We start from the raw sequence: 6,841 nt of genomic DNA on the forward strand, positions 1-6,841 counted from the left end.
CCCCCCCCCGCCTGCCTCTCTGCCTACTTGTGATTTCTGTCTGTCAAATAAATAAATAAATAAAAATCTTTTTAAAAAAAAGACTTTAAAAATCACAAAACCACTTAGTAGTAGTACTCATTGACACAAACTTAGAATGAGCCAACCTTCCCCAACCTCTCCCCATTAATGCCGTCTGACTCAGTTTCCCCTTCTTTAAAGTGATTGTGTCTGAGACAGGTCCCTTCTTTTGCTCTCTGCAACTGCCCCCTAGGTTGGGAGGATGGGTATAAATGAAGACCATCCCAAGAGTATAACCTCTTGGCCATGGCCCCGGGGAAAGGCACCCAGCCAAGGAAAATACTAGTGGAAAAAATGAAGAAAAGATTCCAGGTTTATGAGTCCCAGACCTTGAAAAACAAAACTGCTGAGTTGTCTCCTGAATTAGGGAAAAAGAACACCACAGCCGCCTTGAAATTTCCAGGAAACAATTTGTGAAGCCTTTGGGCAAGACTGGCAGGGGGGCTCAGGGAGGCCCAGCTGGGTTGGATGCCATGGACCATAGGGGATGGGGGTGGGTGGTGTCCCTGCGGAACTCTGAGTGTTCAGGTGTTCCCAGGCACGGTGGAGTTACATGACTGTATGCGGTTTGTATGTGCCTGTGTGTGCACACTTGTTTATTTGCCTGTGGGCAACCCCCCAAGCATTTACTGAGCACTTTCTGTGTTCCACTGGGCACAGGGCAAGGGGACGGGTATGCAACAACAAAGAAAACACAGTCCCTGAGCACAGGGAGCTGAGTTTAGCAAAGGATGCAAATTAGCAGGCATTTCAGTTCAGAGTACAAGCATCTGGGAGGCAGTTTGTATGGCCATTCAGAACACTAGCTTTGCCGTCAGGAGCCTGGGATGCAAGTCCAGCCACCCACTAGCTCCACGACTTTGGAGATCTCTGACACTCAGTCTCCTTAGCTGGAAAGTGACCATATTAAAATGACATCCTGGGAAATAGCATGCATATGTTAATGTATGGTGACCCGTCTCCATTTTGTGCTTGCAAGGTCTGCCTCTGGATAAGCACATACAGTGTGCAAAGTCTGGGTGAGCTGGACGCAGGGTGTTAGCACATCTGCTTAAGTCATGCATGTGGGGTGCCAGGCTCTAATCAGAGGTCACAAATAGTGGCCCACAGACACAATTTGTGGGGACACTCACCCATCTGGGATCTGGTTTCTGGCTCACAGAGTATTCTAGAATTCAAGACATTCCACATACAAATCCCGACTTCCAGTTTCTCTTCAAATCTTGGACAAGCTGGCCATACTGCGAGCATTTGCATGTGTGTGCCTGTATGCCATGGTTTCTGTTTCCCATGGATGTGTCCTTCCCAGGAGCACCTCCGTCCTGGCCGGTCTCCAGGTCTGTCCTTGGAGGGGCTCCAAGGTGGTTCAGGAGGCCTCGTGTGCAGACATGTTCTCTATGGAAGGAGAGGCCGGACTGGGCAGAAGCTGGTGCCAGGACCCCAGCTTCTCCGGCAGCTCCAGTTTCAGTCATCAGAGAGGCAGAGAGAACTGAGGACCCTACCCAAGGCTCCAGCTGTATGGCTGGACACTGGTTACCAAAGACAGTAACCAAGGATGGCAGCTGGAAAAATGGCTTTTCTTATCTATTTGATTTTGCATTTCAAAAATGCCTCAATTATAGCTCCAAAATGATTAAGACAATGCCCTTCTCAGAAAGTGTTGCGGAATGTATATACTCTGGTTCTTTTTTTAAGTGAGCAAATAGGGAGTACCTGGCTGGCTTAGTCAGTAGAGCATGCAATCCTTGATCTAGGGGTGTGAGTTCAAGCCCCACGTTGTGTGTAGAACCTACTTTAAAAAATAAATTATGACAAAATAAAATGAGCATATAGGCTCAGGGTATAAGCTAAAAATGAATTTTTTAAAATACATTTTGGGAACGTATTGCAGGTGTGAAAGGTAGAATTGTCATCTTCCTACTATCCCTGGATCCTCTTAAGATGGCAAATCAGTCCCTCACAATAGGTATTTACTGGGCCCTCACTGTGTGCAGCATGCAGTCTGGACCAAAGGGGGGTACCCAGATGAATATGCCCTGCTCCCAGGCCTTCGGGAAATTCAGTCTTATGGAGAGATGCCCACAGAGAAATGAATGCAGAAACAACAAACAACAAAGGACAAGGTATTACCGAGAAATCTTCGGACCTAAGAATACCAGAACACAGAGGAAGACCCGTGACTTACTGTGCAAGCTTGTCCCCCTCTCTGGGCCCCCTTTTCCCTTCTGTAAGATAAGAAGGTCAGAAGAGATGAGAGAAGACCGACCCCATATACACAGCCCTGCCCAGCCCCCAGCTTTGGCATTTTTTTTTTTTTTTTGAGAGAGAGGACATGCTGTGGCCCCAGTTCTTTACCTCTTATTCTCCGCCCCACATTCTTGTTTCCAAGTCTTGGCTTGTGCTGGGAATCCATCTGGCTTGAGCTCTGAAAGAAATTCATCAGAGGAGGTTTTTCACATTGCTTTCTCTTAAAAGAAAAAAAAAAAGTCTGGCGTCCCAAAAGATGAGGCATCTGGCGGAAACTCCAGCACAGGGGTTCCTGGTCCAGGTGGGGAGAGCAGCCCCCAGACAGGTGGGAGAGTTTACCCCTTCTGTAGCACCAGGACTTGCCATGAAGGATTCCTCTGAGTTAGTTCTGCCACTTCACAGATGGGGAAAAGGAGGCCTGAGGAGAGGAGGGACTTGCCTCACAGTTCTGATTCCTAAGCAAAAGCTCTCCTCATGCCCTGATTTTTCTCTCTCAGGCTGAATCCTCAGGACAGAGGGGGATGAAGGCCACCAGGCCACGTCCCTCCTCAGCCTGATGTTGACTGCTGTTGGGCTCAAACATTGAGCTATTCTTGTTCTGCACCGACCAAAGGCCGGAGAAACCCAATCTCACACAAGCGTGTATAAAGAAAGAGCAGTAATTTTGTAGCCCAGAAAACCGTCTTGGAGACCCGGGGGATCCACCTTTAGGAGGTTCTTTGTTGCCAGCGTCCACAAAAGAAGGAATTTCACACGTATAAAACCAATCTTTTAGAGCAGGGTGCACAGATGACAAGAGATAGCAAAGAGACGGAGTAGGTGGTCTAATATTTATTCCAAAGACATTTACCTTCCTCCTTATTGGCATCTTGGGGGCTTCTCCTTATCAAAGCGTCCATCAGCCAAGCTCTTTGCCTCAAACCCATCTCTATTCCCCTGCGTGTCATGGGCACTTTTATCATAAATGGAAACTCCCATCGTGGTTTCAAAGTGGCCAGTCCCTCAAATCACTGGAAAAACCCAGGGACACCTCTGATGCCTACAGTTCAAAGAACATCAGAGGCACTCTGTCCCTCACCTTAAAATGTGGAGATCCGTTGAGAAAGTGAAAGTCACCCAACATAGAAACTCCCTTCAACAAACAACCCCAGATTTCTTTTTGAACTTTCGTTAGAATGCCATCTCTCTTCACAATACCCTAAAAAAAAGGCCAAGTCAAAGATACTTAAAAATTTTTTTTTGATGATGGTAAAATCATCATCAATGATATTCCCCTTAACTAAAACTGTTTGTGGATAGTGTCTTGCCTGTTAGTCTCCCATTGAACCAATGTTTATTGGATGCCTCCTAGGGGCTAAGCCAGGGGAAGCAATAATGAAGAAATCAAATACAGCTCTACCTTAATGGACTTAATTCATTTAATTTCCTATACTCCCTATTACTCATATATTCTAGTGGGGCAGAAAGAAAAAAAAACTTATCAACAGGCACATTTTGTAAATTGCCAGTTATTATAAGTATATGAAGAACCAAGAAACGTGGGATGTTTTTAAGCATCACAGCAAGTGAGAAGGGGCATATTACGGGCTATCGTTTTCACAAGATCATTTGGTGCGTATCTTTATTTTGTCATTGATATCCCTTGTGCACTGGAGAAGTATTGAACCTGGTGAAGAACCCAGTATAATTTGGTCTCCTTCTCTCCTAGGGACTGCTAACCTGTAGTCATCCATTTCATTAAATTTCTTGGCTCAGGAATCAGCAGTTATCAGAGGAGATTGAGATAATGTAACAGGAAAGCTGTTCACTATTTTTTTTTTATTTGTCTCTTTTTTAAGACTTATTTATTTGGGAGAGAGAATGCAAGCAGGGGGGGTGGGAGAGGGAGAGAAGTTCCTCAGGCAAACTCCCCACTGAGCACAGAGCCTGACACGGGGCTCCATCCCAGGATCCCCAGATCAAGACCTGAGCAGAAATCCAGAGTCAGACCGACAGAGCCACCCAGACGCCCCACCACCTGTTTTTACTGAACACGAGCTGTGACAGACAAAGCGTGTTGCTGGCAATGAAAAGAAGGCATTTGAGGGCAAAACTGGGAGCGCTCGGTGTTGTAAGGAGAGGAGGTATAGCTCATTCTGGGCTCCGCATTTTAAGCGTTGATGACAAACAGGACCATGCCCAAATGGCTGTCATCCGCTGACGGTATCGGCAGCTGGTTCGTGCACATCCACAAGGTAGCCGTGACAGGGCCGGGAGCCGTGTCTGCTTCACTCACAGGTGCAGCGCGGGGCCTGGCTTAGGGCCTAACCCAGTGTAAGCATTCAAGTGAAATCAATAAAAATGTCTGCAGCGACTGGGACCCGCCCTCTACCCCTCCCCCGCCCCCTGCCTCCCCCAGGACAGACTCCGATTTCCTTCTCCTCTTCCTCCCCCTAAATGGAGCCAATGACTAAGCTCCTCTCCTCTCACTGAAGAAGACATCAACTTGCCTCTTGCTGAGGAAATGTCAGGAGTTAAGGGGCCGGAGAGGGAGCAGCATTCTGAGCCGGAATGAAGCGCCAGGTGGCCCCACCTCACCTACCTGCACGCGAGGCCTGCATTTTGTGAAGCGGAAGTGGTGGTGTGCAAAGGGTCCAAGGGCATCTGTCCCACTCTTGCTCTCATCTTTGCTGTGACCACAGACCCAGTCCTCCAGAGGCTTCCTTAGGCTGCAGTCTGATCCTGCCTCCTCCCCAAAGGCAAATGACCCGGGCCAGGATAATGTCCCTCCTCTCATGCCCTGGCTCACCAGCAGCCAGAACCACAGCACGGGCAAAGGCGCACTTGTCGGAGTACAGGCTGAATGGACTGGAACAGCAGAGGCAGGTCAGACCAGGAGAGAATCCCTGTTTCCACATTCGGGACCTGAACACAACTCATTAGGTCCATGATTTTTTAAACAATGTCACTGGGACCCAGAGGTCAGGATGAGGAAGACAGAAGCCCAGGGCAAATGTTCTGGACCACCTGCTCTGCTTAGCAGAGCATCTCTGCCTCTAGTGGGTTTATATATTTGGGTTCCATACTGAAAGCATTCAAAGACACAGTCCTACAGCTAATACAAAGTTTGAAAAACCCAACACATTTTATGAGCCATAAGGTCATTGGCCTCTATCAAAAAGAATCTATGAACTGTTATTTTTTTGAGCTATTACCTAAGCATTCGTTTATTCATCTTCCAACTCCTCCTGGTTTAGAGGCAAGGAAAAAACGAACAGAACACAAGTCTGACTCCTAGTCCTGCTCATTCCGAGATATAAATAGATGCTCCAGTGTATCACTACAGATTTCCAGGTGGGGGGCAGATATAGCTCCTTTTCCTCCCAGCACCAAACTGTCAGAGCTTTGTCCGTTTTTGCCAGTTTTCTAGTCTCCAGAAGCCAGGTTGGGGACGTGATGGGATCGCAAAGGTGAGGCTAGGCAGGCAGCTTCACCTTCAAGACCCTGGTGGCTGAAAGATAGGGACGAAACTGCAGAGTGGAGTCTTTTGGTACCTCCGAGGACCAACACAGCAGACAGGGATGTGAAAGGGGCCGCCGAGGCTCAGATGTTCCCCACTTCCCCGATTTGCTTTCTGGTTCCTCAGTCACAGCCTCACACTCAGACCACCAGATCTTACAGCTTAGCCAGATGGACTACATTTCTTTTTAAACTTATTTTTAGAAAGAAAATTTTTCTCTCCTGGGTGGAGATGAGTGGTCTCCGCAAGGTCTCATTTCCTCTCTGAGTCAGGTTCAGCCTCCTGAGGCTTGGCTTTTAATTTCTTCAGCCGTACTATTCCCTGAGCACTCGGAGATCCTCTGGTGATGCCCCCTCAATTTCAAGAGCCCCCCAAAATAAGCCAAATGACCACAGATAAGTTTTTGGTACTTTCCAAAATTAAACTATTTCCCTTGGTAAATTTCCACCAAATGAGCTCATTAATTTGAAAACAGGAAGTGACACACGAGCAGTGTGAGGTCAGGTTGCTTGTTCACTTACATTGCTCTATTTTGGGGGCAGAGAGGACAGGGTGGTTGGGACAGAGGTGGGACCAGAGAATGGCTTTTACGGGTCCCCTATCCTTCGTGGAGTGGACCAAACATCAGTGAATTTTTAAATCAGAGACTCAAAACTCAATCCTTTTCTCTTAGAATGGAAAGACCCTACAGAGACCACCGCTGGTCAGCTTCCCACAGACGGCCTCTGTGGGAGGCCCTGGAGAGCCTCTGCTTGTTTGCAAGTAGGTGTCTCTCCTCCAAATAGGCCTGGAAGGCTCTCCTTTCACCAGTAGGGCTCTCTGCCCCGCAGCACCAGCAGCTCCCTCAGAAGTCAGCAGAAGCTCTGCTCTGGATGGATAGGAGGCTTAACTACATCTCATCACACACACACACACACACACACACAGACCAGGGATGCCGGGTGGCTCAGTTAAGTGTCTGCCTTCGGATCAGGTCATGATCCCAGACCTGATCCCAGGGTCCCAGGATCCAGTTCCACATGGGAGTTGCTCAGC

Source organism: Meles meles, chromosome 11, assembly GCF_922984935.1.
Source record: "Meles meles chromosome 11, mMelMel3.1 paternal haplotype, whole genome shotgun sequence".
Taxonomy (NCBI): domain Eukaryota; kingdom Metazoa; phylum Chordata; class Mammalia; order Carnivora; family Mustelidae; genus Meles; species Meles meles.